General features: G+C 41.3%; 2 non-coding genes across 2 annotated transcripts; both read right to left on the bottom strand.

Moving 5' to 3' along the window:
* Positions 1-14,365: 14,365 nt before the first annotated feature.
* On the bottom strand, positions 14,366-14,437 carry Trnam-cau (transfer RNA methionine (anticodon CAU)). Its single transcript has one exon. It is a non-coding gene; the product is annotated as a tRNA-Met (tRNA).
* Positions 14,438-14,585: 148 nt separating this feature from the next.
* On the bottom strand, positions 14,586-14,657 carry Trnam-cau (transfer RNA methionine (anticodon CAU)). Its single transcript has one exon. It is a non-coding gene; the product is annotated as a tRNA-Met (tRNA).
* Between the last annotated feature and the right edge of the window lie 1,301 nt (positions 14,658-15,958).

Consider the following 15,958-nt stretch of genomic DNA (forward strand, 5'->3'; position numbering starts at 1 on the left):
CTTCAACCATAGATCATCTTTAAAGCGATACAGTGACTTAAGCACCTGAGAATGTAGCACAACGAGAAATGATTTGGAAAAATATTCGTTTAAGTTGGTCGATAAAGCAGTCTTTGCCGTGGCATATGAAGATCATCGTAAACGTCGAGATATTACATTGATTTACGACCGCGACGGACGCAATGGGGCGCGAAAACTCATTTTCTAGAAGTCAGAAATGTTCATGGTGACTGGTTGCTGTGGATGTGATGATAGTTCGAACACCTTACGTGAAACCGTGTACACAAGTTTGCTCCGAACTCTGTAGGTGCCATTTCCATAAGGAGTTTGTTCAAAGGCCCTTCAACGAGCCGCAATGATTTTCCTTGAATGTAAATACTTTTCATATTTCACACATCCTACCGTCACTGTAAAGCGACGTGGTACCATATTCGCAATCAAGAAATCGTTTAACATTTATCAAACAAGAAGCAGGCAAGAGACTGGCCAACGGCAGATTTTGTAGGATCACGCGGCGAAACGTACATGTACTGGCTGAACACAGCTACTGGCAAGATAAATGTTAAAATTACTATGAGAAATACAGAAAGCGAGGAATTTTTATATAAGTTTATTTATGCCAAAGAGACCACTCGAGTTTTCATCCATATTCAGCTGGAGTAGTACAGCTGTATCGTCGAAGGGAACTTATTATTCCTAGAAGTAACTTTCTCATTCCTAAAAGTCCACGTAAAAACTCCGATCGCAACGTTGTTCTGAGGGAATTTAACATCTTGCCGGTCATGACGAGTCACTTTGTGTGCCTGTGTGGTTTCTCATTTAGTCGATATCTCACTCTGAATTAGCTGCAGATAACTATCTGAGCTTCTTTAAGCTTAGTTTTATCACACTGGCTCAGTGGCTACGAAATCATCAGATTAGCAACGGTAACGGCTTTTATCAAAGTCCTTGATATCATTAGTAACGAGAACCTTGCTCTTTGTACTCTACAGGCCGCGCGGCCCCTCCTGCCGGCGGTTCGAGTCCTCCCTCGGGCATGGGTGTGTGTGTGTGTGTTCTTATTTGAATAAGTTAGTTTAAGTTACTTTAATTATTGTATAACTCTAGGGACCGATGAACTCAGCAGTTTGGTTCCTTAGACGTTCACACACATATGAACATTTGTACTCTAACATTGTGTTTTTCTCACTTGAAAAATGGTTCAAATAGCTCTGAGCACTATGGGACTTAACTGCTGAGGTCATCAGTCCCCTAGAACTTAGAACTACTTAAACCTAGGTAACCTAAGGACAACACACACATCAATGCCCGAGGCAGGATTCGAACCTGCGACCGTAGCGGTCGCGCGGTTCCAGACTGTAGCGCCTAGAACCGCTCGGCCACCCGGCCGGCTTTTCTCACTTGTTTGACCTTTTCTGCCTACGTCCCATTCCTGATCTATTACATATGCAAACATTTAAATAGTCTTTTTTGTATTCACAGCACTAGATTTGCACCTGGTGGCCAAGTTTGCAACTAACTTTTCTCCACTATAAATCGATTTCGCATTAACGCATTAGAATGTTTACCAAGTTTCACTATCATACTGTAATTACAGCCCCGATTGGACCTCTCTGGAGGCGCAAAATAATCTAGTAATTTGAGAAATTCGCTTTTCACTCAATAATAACAATAAATAAAAACGTACCTGGTCTAAAATTGTTTTGTTCGCACACTTGCGGTATGAAATACATTGCTGCAGACTGCCGACCAAATCTTAAATCTAATTGCCTGTCAGCAGCACATGTCAATAAAAGTTGGGGCATTTGTTTGGGCTTACGTAGCGATGTAGTCATCAAACATTCAGCCATTCAGGGCCCTCAGTTTTGTTTGACAGTCGTTTGCTCAAGTTCACCAAACTGTGCTAGATGACTGTCGAATTTAGACAAGGGAGATAGCAGAGGTTATGAGCATAACTGAGGAATGTATTTGTCACATACTGATTGTAAATTTAGGAATGAGAAAACTGATCGCGCGCTGGGTGCCACAATTGCTCATTCTGTGACGCCTCACACCTGAGCGGGTGCCGTGACGAGAATCCACGAACTGCGGTTTCAGCTGGGCGACCATCCACCTTACTGACCTGATGGAGCTCCAAGCGACTTTTATTTGTTCCCTCTGGTAAAAGTTTAACCCCGAGAACAGAAATTATCGTCGAATGAAGAGAGCATCACCTTCGCCTTAGGACGAATTAAAGCGAGGGCATCATCTCTGAGAGAAGTGTATAGACTTACACGGAGATTATGCTGAAAAATAAATATAAATTTGACGAAAAAATGTTACTTTTTTGTTAGTTGGGAAACTTTCCAGATTACGCTCGTACATGGATCAGCGATTTCTAATGCTGCTACAGCACAGAGTGTGATTCGACTGATAATAAAGTAATCATAGCAGTAAAAGCAAAAATTGCTACACTGACGGACTGACGGACTGACGGACTGATGGAAAATTCGGAAAACTTTTAAATTACGATGCAGGTAGTTCTGCCCGATAAACTTGTTAGTAATGTAACTGAAAAAACTGAAAAATTTAACTTCATATAGATGCTGTTGCAGCTGCAACACGAATTGTTTAAATAGTCTTGCTTGCAACATACTGCTAAAATACTCAGGCGTTAGGATTTGCTGCTAACATGCATCTTTGTTAGACGTATGTTTTGGAGCATCCTGCGAGCTATCTAGGTCTGAAGGCTCATGTAATTTTATGTGGTAGTTAGTGAAACTGAGAACTTACCTCGTATGTTTACATTCAAATGTGAACGTCAGCATAGGCGACCACCTCCTTTGGGTAATAAACTTCTCGTTGGTATCCACAATGTCTTGAGATACAGGATGTTTAAATGGTTTCACACTCTGAGGAACCGATACTGTTTCTATTTAAGGCTAGAGTCAATTCAATGGCGGTTTACCCATAAAATACAGAACCTGCTGCATATGCTACGGGCGGCGTGCATTCAGGGAACCCTCACCTGTTTCTTTCTTTCGGTCAAAAATTTACCATTAGCACTTATTTGTCGATAATATAACACTATTTAGGCTTATTTGCTCATCACTGCGCAGTTTTTCAAACACTAGAAGTAAGTATCATTTACATAAGACGTCATATTTTCTAATATTTCAAGAACACACTCGACGCCATGCTATGTCATTAACCCATCTTTTAAGTATCGCAAACATTTTTCCAAATGGAGTTATTTACAGTTCTCTTCCACTATTCTGTACTGTGCACTTTTTTTTACCATTCTCTACGGCACATTTTGACGACAGTGATGGTTTGTTCACCTGAAAGTAATTTGTTGGCGTAACCTTCCACCAAATGGCGTAGACCGACACAATTGAACAGACAGAGTACTGTCAAACCCTGGCATCTATTCGTTAGACGTAAGGTTAGTGCTAATCTATCTCACAATTAGTGCTGGTTTTGGGAACCTATTTTATTTCCCTATCACTAATTTTCATCTTCCAGCACATTGTGTGTATACAGTCTGTATGTTTATCCTCCAGGTTTCATATTCCATCCATTAAAATATGCCTGTGTTCTCATTGTGTTGCACTGAATGTTTGCAGTGTAAGGTGTCCAGCTTCCTCCACTAACGATTACACATATCAGGCTTTCACAGTTAAAATGTCACGACGTTTTACTGCGTGACGCTGAATTATGGCGTGTGATACGAAAATTTTTCTGTCCAGAGGTCTACAGTTTAGTCTAAAATGTGACGCATTGACAAAAACTGTTACAACTTATAATCAACTGGTTTTTTACTGATGGCTTCACATGTGTATGCATATGTCACATGTATTGCAGACAGCTCCTCCTGTCCCTTCTTTCTGTTCATCTCCTCACCCTTTCTCTGTCGCTCTCCTCCTTACCCCTCTCCTCCCAGGTCTGTCAAACTTCTCCTGTCCCTCTATCTGTCCTTCTCCTCCTACCCATTCATCCCCACTTTCCTCGTCTATCTGTCCACCTCCTTTATCCCCATTCTGTCCATCTCCTCCTTACCCATATCTCTGTTCATCTCCTACACCTCTCTCTCTCTCTCTCGTTCTGTCCGTCTGTTCCTCCCCTGTCTGTCCATCTCCTCCTCCACCTACATCTCTTTATCTCCTCCTTCCTCGTCTATTTGTCCATCTTCTTTATCCCCATTCTATCCACCTCCTCGTCACCCATCTCTCTGTCCATCTCCACACACCTCTCCCTCTGTCCATCTGCTCCTCTCTTCCCCAGCCATCTGCTCCTCCACTTTCTGTCTTCATCTCTTCCTTTCTCCTCTATCTATCCATCTCCTTTCCCCCATTTAGCCTATCCATCTCCTCCTACTGCTCCTCCTCCCTCTGTCTGTCCATCTCGTCGTCCTCGCACTCACTCTCCACCTCTTCTTCCTTCTACTCACTCGTGCCAGTCCAAACATATGCTGCTTGGAACACATTCCAGTACTTTCAACATGACAGACTGCTCCGGCAGTGCAGCCAAGACGTCAGTTATTAACAACACTTTTTACCCTCATTCTCAACTCACCTCCAAGAAATCGCAGTCAGATTAAAACTAATTCAATGAGTTTGGTAAATTCAGGGAGAAGAATTAGCTTTGAATCTTTTAAACGGTTTGAAAGACTCACGTTACCGGAAATAATTAAGAGTTAGTATGAGTGATCTCTGACTAGGAAAGTATAACATCACCGAGTTATTGCTACTCTAAAAAACAAAAGAAATATATTTATTATATGAAGAGCTATTTCACATAATACTTATTTATTAGTAGTGCAAAAAAGGCTTTGATTGCTCTTGAACATATGTACAGTAAGTCAAATAAATCGTTTCATTTACAAGCTACAGCTTCTTATATATATATATATAGCAAACCCGAAAAGAGATTATCATAACATATTCATAATTACAACACTTCGGAGGCATACAGTGTATAGTACATAACTTTTGAGGATGTAAGAATACGTTTTTGTTAAATACTTCTTTGGTACTCAATAGTATAAAAGCGACATTAGAGTGAATAACAAGAAAAAGTAATTTTTTCCAGCGTGGGTGTATAATTCATGTACCAAGACAGTAGTAAACGCTTAGGCCTAAATCTGATTATTTTGCTGAAACAAACGTATGTGTAAGCAATCTTAAGAATAAGAAATGGATTGGTTGTATATTCGTGTATAAGTATTAGCTCCGATGGACTGACAGCTTATGCAGACCCAAAATTGGAAGTATTGTTCCTGACGGTATATATACATACAGGGTAGGCAGAAAATGTCTGAAACGTTTGTCGTGATGTTGTAGGGCAGAAATGTTAAGAAAACAATGCGATACGTTGCGCGTTTTTACAAGATATTCAGCATTGAAGTTAGCCAATAAGGTCGTCGCGCGCGCGAATTCAAGTTTCTGCTAACCAATCAAAGCGCTCGTTAGGTAACACAGCCCCTGGGAGGCCGCTTGAATGTGAGCGTGCGACGCCCCGATTGGCTACATTCAGGGCTTAATAACTCGGAAACGGTGCAACGTATCGCATTTTTTCTTAACTTTTATGTCACGGTGCAACCTGCCCTGCAACACCCCTACTAGCGTTTCAGACATTTTCCGACCACGTATACTTTAAAGCAATACTGTGTCTTTGTAACGAAGAAAGCTACAAGAAAGGCGATCACGCTGCTTAATATTCCCCTAGTATTTAAATGACATTTACTTGATGTATTTTTTATTTTACTTCTGGAGAATAAGTCATTTGTGAAGGATTGTTTTAGTAATGTAGCAGTCTGAGAAGTGTTGACTTGTTACCGAGATGATGATTCAAAAATCAAGGTACATGACGCTAGTTACTTTTGAAATAAATGAAATAACTCTTTATTCAAGGTTTCTTTCAACTGTTTTACTGATGTAAAATAATACAGTTAAAAATGTGAGTACATTTCGCTGAATAGGGACCCATGCGATTTTAAGCTATCCGTCTCTAGATTTATTAAATGTAGAGAAAATACGATTTCATGTGAAGTATTTGAACAGACTTTATTTGTATCGCTGTGCACAAGGTGTTGGGCTCGGGTAAGGAATATGCGTATGGTTAGGCTGTTAGTGGATTACTGTTTCGGGCAGACAGAGAGGAGGGCAAAGGAAAGGAAGGCGTACAGGGGAAGGCGGTCTGTACACGACTGTGAGAGATTAAAAAACATGAGAGCTGCCTACCACACTGGGCGGCAGAAAACCTGGCCGCGACCCAGGCGGTGCGGATTTCTGCACCTGCCACGGCCCATATCCAGCACTTCCGGAATCGTCTTCATGCCCGGCACGGAGAAGACGCCGCGCCGGATCCGGAAGAGATTTCCATCACTTGTCGAGTCCCCGTCTTGGTTTGGAGGTTGGTGATCGACGTCGCCCTTGTCATCTTTGTGCATGGGGTCAGCTTCTTCCCTCTGTGGTTCGTGCTCTCCAGGTGTTCCTCCGATGTTACTTCCTGAGGGTCTCTCGTCGGCTGTCTTCTCAGCGTCACCTTCCAAGTGACGCGTGGCGAAGGAGAAGATAGCCCTCCCAATCGGTGCTGAAAATGGCTTACGTTCGGCTTCTTTGTATTCTTCTTGAAACTCCTCGTCGCTGCTAATAGACTCATCGGAAGATGAAACCGGTCTGCGGAAGTCCTTGCCATCATTGTAGACTGACTCTGTTTTCGCCAGAAGCTGTTCTTGCCCTCCATTTGTTGCGGAAATTCTACGAGGCGTTTTCTCCAGACCACCTGTCGCGTCAAACCCGTAATCTTTCAGTCGTCCACTCTCCACACCAAGCTCGCTTCCTCTATTTTCCAAATCATTGTAGTCGGTGCTCTTCTGGCGTTGGAGCCCGATATGAGAGATCTGTCTGCTCGCAGCAAGAGTGGCCAGGGCCAGTACACACAGCACGAACCGTGCAACTTGCATCTCGGACGTTAAACGGCAACTGAATTAGCTGAAGTCCGGTGCAGAATCTGGTACCTCATCTCATTGGAGATGGGATGCTGTTTATCAGACCTCATCCCGGAAAATGTCGGCTTCCTGTTTATGCTCGTCACACAACCGCAACCAGTTGTGAATCTTACGTCAGGCGTCTGAATAAGCTTTATTTGTGTAAGCTTTATTTCTGCCTCTCAGAAGAAACTCCATTCTACCCTAGCCAGTAGAACTTATCACATCGCTCTTAACACAGACGAAATCGAGAGACGCGTAAGTGATTTAGAAATTACATCACGGAGTGCTACATCGGCGTTACAGTTTACACACGTATAAACGACTTCGTGTGAAGATGGTATCTGTTCTTTTCGGACATGTCCGAAAGAACAGATACCATCTTCATATAGTTAAAGCTAACCGGACATTGACCTTTTTCTTCTGTGCGGATGCACACGTATGGCTCGAACTCTTACGGGACTCGGTAAGATTGTCTGCAGCGTGTAATGAGTGCAATGGGCAGGTGCACTACGAATGTAGTGTGTGGACATTAATTTGGGAATACGGGTCTCACGGGGAGCGTGCAAGGGATAAATCGTTGTAGTCGCGCTATCCTCTCTGCTCTCGGTGGCTCAGATGGATAGAACGTCTGCCATGTAAGCCGGTCGGAGTGGCCGAGCGGTTCTAGGCAATTTAAATTGTTTTAATTCTGTCGAAGTCACTCTTAGAAGTGTTTAAACCTGGTCAATAAGACTAAAAGTAGTGACCGAAGGCTAATTTGTTTCAGTATTAATTTAGAAACGCTCACTGAACCAAGGAGCCATGTTTCAACTGACCATGTCCGATCTCTTAGTTAACTAACACTCACGACCGTTTCAGCGTGTATTTAAAGCAAACCTGATTTGCATCCTCGTAGTGCCACAACTACGTCACTCTTATGCCACTGGTATGATATTTGAATAGACATCATCTTTCAGCTGTAACAACATGCCTATTCCGTTTATGCCGCACAACACCTTCTTGGTGTTGTGATTTTTTTCCACCAGTGTAAAGAAAATATGGGGTGATTTTAGGTTTCATACTGCATGATCTTTCCATCCTATCAAACTTCCTCACCTTCCACTGACCAGCAAATTAAGTGCTGGAAAGACGAAGAAGCTACTAGCCATCGTCGATTTTCTTTATTTGAAATACAGGGAATTTTGATTCTAGTTGTGAGAGTGATGTCATACCGTATTCTTTGTTACTGTTCAGAAAATAACGAGGTAATGCTGTGCACATTCAGTGATTCGTTGGACGTGAAGCATTTGTAGTTACATCTTTACCTAAACTTGCATTTCTCTCTTCCCCCCCCCCCCCCCCCCCCCCCTTCTCTCAACTGTTCAACCCTGAAGTTGGTTTGCAGCAGTATGCCATTTCTTCTGTCTGCCTTCCTCTCCATTTCTGCATACATACTACATACCTTACAATTCATAATCTGCTACATGTATGACATCCTTGGTTCCAACCGGCGGTCCGTTCCCTCAACAATAGCTCATTCTGCTATTGTTCGAATGACGTTATTGTGTCTTAAAAGGTGTCCTACCAGTTTGTCTCTTATTGCATGGATGTACCTCCACACAGATCTGGCTTCCGGTCCTCTCCTCAGAACTTCTTCATTGATAGCTGTCTCTCCAGCTAATCTTCATCATCCTCCTGTGACACCAAATCTCCACCAGATCCAGTCGTTTTCTCTGTTCACTTTTCCCACTGTCCAAGTTTCGTATCCGTATATGTTTACAATCTAAACAAATGCTTTCATGATACGTTTCCTTATTTCCAGATTGATGCTCTTGCTGGTAGTAAGTTATTTCTCAAATTAAATGAAATTTCGCCCACTGTATTATTATCACAATTTATTTTCGGGTTTTGTCATTCCTCGTGATTCTGATTCCCACATAGGTAAATTCCTCTATTACTTCTTGCACCTCTATTCCTGTTCTCATTCTTAAAGGTTCATACAGTGAGGTGGCAAAAGTCTTGAGAAACCTCCAATTGCAAAAGTGTTGCTGATGCAAGATTTTCTGCTCGAGCTGATTATAAATGTTCGATGGTTGCCCAAATCATTCGCTCGAATTGCCCATGAAGTTCTTCAAACCCATCGCAAAAAAATTGTGACTCAGTTACATTGCGCATTGTCATCCATAAAAATTCCATCCTTGCTTGGGAACATGAAGCCCATGAATGGCTACAAATGGTCTCCAAGTAGACGAACATGACGATTTCCGGTCAATTATCGGTTTAGTTGGACCAGAGGACTCAGTGCATTGCATGTAAACGCAGCCACACCATTATGGACAGTGCCTTGTTGACTACCTCGGCCCATGACTTGTTGAGGTCTGCAGCACACTGTAACCCTACCATCAATTCTTACCAGCTCTACTCTGGACTCAACTGACCAGGCCACAGTTTTCCATTTCCAACCGGTATGGTCACGAGCCCAGGAGAGGCGCTGCGGGCGATGTCGTCTTGTTTCATTGGTACTCGCGTCGTTCTTCTGCTGCCATAACCCACTGACGCTAAATTTTACCGCACTGTCATAACAGATACGCTCGTCGTATGTCCCACGTTGATTCCTGCGGTTCTTTCACACACTGTTGCTTGTTTGTCATCAGTGGCAACGCCGACGCTCTCGGTCGTTAAGTAAAGGCCGTTGGCTATTGCGTTGTCTGTGGTGGGAGATAATGCCTGAAATCTGGTATTCTCGGTACAGTCTTGGACCGTGCAATATTGAATTCCGTAACGATTTCCGAAATGGAATGTCACATGCGTCTAGCTCAAACTACAATTCCGCGTTCAAACTCTGTTAATTCACCTCGTGCGGCCATAATCACTTCGGAAGCCTTTTGACACGAATCACCTAACAGCAAATGACAGCTCTACCAATGCAGTGCCCTTTTGTACGTTGTGTTCGCGATACTACCGCCATCTGTATACGACATGCATAGCGCTATTCCATGACTTTTGTCACAGGATATTCTCCTTCGGTGTCACATAGCACAATTTTAGTGTTTCGGTTGTTTGTTCTCATACTATACTTACTACAGAAAATCCTTTCCATTTTGCTCAGGACCTTCCCCATATTTCCTTTCGTCTCAATCACCACAGCAATACCATCTCCGTAATGCAGCCTATCTAAGATCTCCATAGTAAATTTGATGAAAACCCTAGTAGCTTCGCTAGCTTAGTCTTTGGCTTTCAGCAGGTAACCATTGATTATATTTTGCAAAAACAGACATAATGTCTTATGGGACAACAGCAATCAGTGAAATTATACTGTTACTTAAAAACCGTCTTGATTGCAAATATTTTTAGTCATACGACCGGTTTCGGTTCATTCAGAACCATCTTCAGATCTGATATTTCAGTTACAGGAGTAACCCGTCAAAATCCAGCAGTTTTCACATGCTACGTCACATAAAACTTTTATGTGTTCTTTCTTCCGTACTCTGAACATCTCTTGCTAGACAGCATATCAAATGCCTTTTTTATTTTGGTCGAAAATGCCAGTATACCTTGGTTCACTTTTCTCTGTTTGCTTTTCTATAAGGAGCGTTAATGTCAGAATCGCCTCTTTTGTTACTGATCCGCTTCTGAATCCAGTCTGATAGTCGCTCAGCGTGTCATCCATCTTCCGTTCAGTCTCTTCAGAATTATCGTTATGACAATCTCTGTTGCATGTGATATTAGATTTAAGGTTCGACACTGTTTATATTTTGTAGTTTGCCGTTTTCTTCGAAATAGGAACCATGAGGTATTTATGGAAGTCTATTGGTATATCTCCTAGTTTATAGATGGGCCTCGTCCGTTTCAGAAGTGTTATTTTCATTTTCATATTTTTTAAATAGCTAAACTTACTACAGTTTTGCAACGTTTTTTCTGTCAGACGTTACAAATGTGAAACTATTGTAATTTGTATATGTTTGAAAAGAGTGGTTTGTAAAGCGAACCTGCCATGGATTGTTCCTGCTTTCTCACAGCTCACCGTTTGCCGTTCCCAGTCAACAGTTCGTGAAGGGTCTGGTAGCTTACGTTGAACGAAAATAAGCGCATGTGCCGTAAATAGTTCCATTATTGTTATATTGCGATAAATCACTGCGATCAGTAACAGCAGCGGGACATATGGGAATAACCATCTGGAGCTAACGAACAAGAAATAACCGCGTTGAGTAGTTGTAGGAAAAGCATATAACAAGGGAAACGTCAGAAGAATGCTAAGGAAATGTACTTCAGCTATTAAAAAGCGTCTTACAGAATGCTCTCACGAAACATGCTTGGACATTAATGTCAGCCTGGGATCGCTACAATGTTGAATTAACAGGAGAGATAAAGACAAGAAGATGGTGTTTTTCATCAAGGATTCTTTTAGTATCAGCAAACTCCGGGGCCAGGTGTTAAAAGGAGACGCTGTGCATCACAGAGAGGTTTACTCTTGAACTGACACACAGTATGCTCCAAGAAGAGTGGCGCAAAGTATTACTTCCTTCCACATACCTCTTGTGAAATAGCCACGACGAGAAAAACCAATGAAATTTGTGCTTGGAACAGAGACAGGGGCAAATGACGCAGTGGTGGCACCCATCGCTGTTTCCGAAACATAGCTTGCGGTTTTTAATGTAGATGTGGATATAGATATAGATCGCGCGTTGTATTTGCTAATCCTTCAAAGTTATGCCTAGGATATCTCGCAGGATCTTTTAAAAAGAAACTTTGATGTAGCTGCCTTTGTATTTTTATTATGAGTGTCGTAAGCCATATTTAATATCACAGTCTTAGTTAGTTACATGTTCCATAGAACATCTGAACAATTCTTTCATTGAAACGATGTGGAACGAGTCTATTTGCAGGACATGTACACATGATCAGTATTAACATTAATTAACACACAACTTTGTAATCAAAATGTGTGTGAATTCCTAAGGGGCCAAACTGCTGAGGTCATCTGTCCCTAGACTTACACACTACTTAAACTAACTTATGCTAAGAACAACACATATCCATGCCCGAGGGAGGACTCGAACCTCCGGCGGGAGGGGCCGCGCAGTCCGTGACATGGCGCCTCAAACCACGCGGCCACTCAGCGCGACTAAACTTTGTAGTCCTGTTCATGAAACTCCACTTCAAACGTACGATTTTTTTTCAGGCTACCAGTTTGAAATAAAAAATTCGTCCATGTAATAGTGAGAGTTGTCCAGGAGAGGCGACTTTAGATTAAATTTAAAAATTGTTTTTCTACCTGTCAAACGCTTTATGCTATTGGATAAATGATGAAAATGTTTGGTGCTCGATATTGAATTCTTTCCTAAGCCACTGATACTTTTAATAACGGGTAATTTGAAAGGAATTTCACAATTGTAAACTGGAAAGATCGGATTGAAACTACAGACATAAGAAGTGGCAGTGATGAAGGACTCATAGTTCAGTCCAAAACAGGAGGTAGCAATGAAAATTTGTGCATCACTATAGAATTTGGGTCTCCTACCTAAGACAGAAAGTTCACATCCTGCCTTGTGGTACAAGTTTAAATGTCTAATGGCTCTGCAGATGAAGATATTGACAGAATACATAATGAAATAATAGGAATCAGCTTAACTGTGTTGAGTGATTGGAATTCGGTAATAGGAAAATGAAGAGAAGGAAAAACAGCAGAAGAAGGAGGAAAGGAAGAAAAAGGGAACCGTGTGTTAGAATTTTGCATAGAGCACGATTCAATCATTGCTAAACTTCGTTGAAGAAACATGGAAGAATGTTGCATACATGGAAGTGACCTGAAGATCCGAACGTTTAAGATTGATTATTTAACGGTAAGACAGAGATTTTTAAAATCATATTTTAAACTGTAAAGTATTTTCAGGGACAGACGTAGCCTCTGACCATAAGTTATTGGCTACGAACTGCAGGTTAAAACTGTAGAAACTGGAGAGTGATAAGAAATTATGAGACACAGATGGTTTGAAGGAATTGCACCTTGTTAAGAGTTTCTAAGGAAGCTTTATGCAAATATTGAGCGAAGCAGAAGAAAAGAAGTCAATAAAGAATACTGGGTAGCTTTGAAAGCTAGTATAATGAAGGCAGGTGAGGAACAACTCAGCAAAGAAATGACACTTAATAGGAACCCTACGATAACACACGAGTTATTGAATGTAATTGATGAAAGGAGTTAATATAAACGTACAGAAAGGGAAGTGGGAAAAATAGGAATCAGATGAATAAAAGTTGAAGAAGCATGCATGTTTTTCAGAAAGATACATTCCACCAAAAGAAGAACTGAAAGGGGCTTTGGGGAGAAGAGAAGCACTTTTACACATATTAAGAGTTCAGATGGCAAACCACTTCGAAGAAAAGAAGGAAAGTCTCAAAGGTGAAAAGAATATATAGAAAGGGTATACAAAGGAAACGAACGGGAAGTCAAGAGAAAGTAGGCGAAGATGATACGGGAGATACAGGACCGTGAGAAGATCTCATAAGGACCTAATATGAACAAAACAATTGGAGCACATTACTCTAGTCCATCAGAATTATAATATCTGTGGGAGAACAAACCAGGACGAAACCTTTTGTTTCTGTTGGGATTCACAGCCTCTAAATACACACATCAAAAAACGTTTTGCATCGCCCCGGTTCCCAGAACTCCTGAAGATAGACGTTGACTGTGGATATCATATCACAGTAATATTACAAATACGTCGCATGTAGTATCGAAACTTTTTTGATGTGGTATCAATCCTAATGTAATTATGGATTATGACGTCTGGTTTTGTGCCTGTAAAGTAAAGTAATTCGATAATTTCAATATTTAAGTAGGATTTTTGGACTGTAGTGTGATATATTAATGTGAGTTATCTAATGTATTATTTATACATGACGAGGTATGCAGATAATGCAGTGCTCTTCCATGTTAGTTTTTGCAGGTGCTGGTAAATGACTTATGGTAGAAATTAGTTAACCGCTATATTTCAATAAACAATGTTCACGTTATACCTTTACCGGAACATGTTTTCTTTTGTAAAGGACACCCATCAAAAAAAGTTTAGCATCACCTCAGTTCCGAGAGTTTCGGAATCTGAACAGAAAATTGGAGATCAACATAAACATCATTTCCGCCCTTTTTATTGCTCATGAAAACCGCACATTGCGTGTTGTACCACCATACAGCGAGACCTTCAGAGGTGGTGGTCCATATTTTGTACACACCGGTACCACAGCTTGACAACTAACAGCACCTGTTACGATGTTGTCAGAGATACACATGCATCCAAATATTGCAGAACTGTCGGCAGCAAATATAAAAGTCGCAATAAATACGCACTCCATTTCACATTCTATGCTTAATAATCGAGATCGACGCAAAAGAAAAAAAATAATTAAAAAAAATAGCAGAGCATGGTTTCGATCCACGGACCTCTGGGTTATGGGCCCAGCACGCTTCCACTACGCCACTCTGCTGCCTGCAGCGCCATGGGCTTGTCATGAACTGACGTCAGACGCTCCATTAGTTGTGTTCGCATCCGTTTCGCACGTCTAAATCGAGTATATTGCTGCCGTGCTAGACTTAGTTGTGTGTGGTATATATCGGAAAAAAAAAAAAAAATATTAGCAGAGCGTGGTTTCGATCCACGGACCTCTGGGTTATGGGCCCAGCACGCTTCCACTGCGCCACTCTGCTACATGCAGCGCTATTGGCTTGTCATGATCTGACGTCAGGCACTGCGTTAGTTGTGTACGCGTCCGTTACGCACGCCTAAATCGAGTATATTGCTGCCGTGCCAGACTTAGTTGTGTGTGGTACATATCGTAATCAGTTAAGGGCATACAAGCAAACGTAATAAAATATTTTATACAGTGTTGTTGTTGTCTTCAGTCCTGAGACTGGTTTGATGCAGCTCTCCATGCTACTCTATCCTGTGCAAGCTGCTTCATCTCCCAGTACCTACTGCAACCTACATCCTTCTGAATCTGCTTAGTGTACTCATCTCTCGGTCTCCCTCTACGATTTTTACCCTCCACGCTGCCCTCCAATGCTAAATTTGTGATCCCTTGATGCCTCAAAACATGTCCTACCAACCGATCCCTTCTTCTAGTCAAGTTGTGCCACAAACTTCTCTTCTCCCCAATCCTATTCAATACCTCCTCATTAGTTACGTGATCTATCCACCTTATCTTCAGTATTCTTCTGTAGCACCACATTTCAAAAGCTTCTATTCTCTTCTTGTCCAAACTAGTTATCGTCCATGTTTCACTTCCATACATGGCTACACTCCAAACAAATACTTTCAGAAACGACTTCCTGCGAATGCCTTATATCGTAGGTCATCAGCACCTGAATGATACGTGTAGAGGCACGGAGACCAACCTTTGACATTTTTTACAGGAGAATAATCCATAAAAGTACAAATTCCATAAATATTTTGAAATTATAATGTCAATGTCGGGAAAGCATAATTCCATTACGGAGGACAATTTATAAATACTGACATTTGTCTTTATCTCCGCCGTATATTTCGCCAAAATAGATAAGTAGTGAAACTAAGTATCAAAGAGAGAAATTCTGCAAATATTATCAACTTTCATTTTGCGGCACACCTTATTGGACAAATAAGAATACCAACACATTCCTCATGTGTATGCATCTTAGATTAAGTAAATAAATAGTAACACATCACATTATTTTAAAGACTGTATGGAACCAAGGAGCAAAGATTGGAAACCTCACGTGGATTTTGTTTCTTGTCATACACCAAGTGAAAAATAAACTGATACAGATCGCTCAATAAAGGAAACAGAGCGCCAATTTCAGTAGCATTCAATACTACATATAAAAAATACATAGAAAGTACTAAATCTTTTTTAAATCTATCAAGCGATGTAAAATACAAGGTGGAGCATAAACAAACGGTGCTTGCGATAAGAAATGTAGGAACTAATACAGGGAACATCATGTACTTCATGACAAAGTATATTATGTTC

The sequence above is a fragment of the Schistocerca gregaria genome, chromosome 8, assembly GCF_023897955.1.
Source record: "Schistocerca gregaria isolate iqSchGreg1 chromosome 8, iqSchGreg1.2, whole genome shotgun sequence".
Taxonomy (NCBI): domain Eukaryota; kingdom Metazoa; phylum Arthropoda; class Insecta; order Orthoptera; family Acrididae; genus Schistocerca; species Schistocerca gregaria.